At 45.3% G+C, this 298-nt stretch overlaps 1 protein-coding gene across 1 annotated transcript in view; it reads left to right on the top strand.

Moving 5' to 3' along the window:
* Positions 1–298, top strand: part of IGLON5 (IgLON family member 5) — a 347,431-nt gene that overhangs the window by 907 nt on the left and 346,226 nt on the right. The window lies entirely within an intron of this gene.

The following is a 298-nucleotide window of genomic DNA, read 5'->3' as shown; positions in this document are numbered from 1 at the left end:
GTTTGGTGGTCCATGGCATTCGTTGATTTGAGGAGTTGATGCAGTGAATACCGGGATGCCTCAGAAGGGATTCCAACACATCCTCTGCCAATTACATTCTTCTATTGGTGGGGGCTCGGGGGTTCTTATTTGGGTAATTTTGCCAGCATTTGGACAGCTCCCTATCAATCACGTGCCGGTTTGAATGCACGATCACAAGTCAAAGGTTAATAAATAAGAAATGGATTAATGAAGTCATATAAAGACTAAGGGCAGAAGGGTATGGAGGGGGTTCTCTGCATTTACTGAGCACCCACCA

Source organism: Nanorana parkeri, unplaced genomic scaffold (genome assembly GCF_000935625.1).
Source record: "Nanorana parkeri isolate BGI_ZX_2015 unplaced genomic scaffold, ASM93562v1 scaffold155, whole genome shotgun sequence".
In the NCBI taxonomy this organism is placed as follows: Eukaryota; Metazoa; Chordata; class Amphibia; order Anura; family Dicroglossidae; genus Nanorana; species Nanorana parkeri.
Note: the sequence above shows the minus strand (reverse complement) of the source record. Positions and strands in the feature narration are given on the sequence as shown.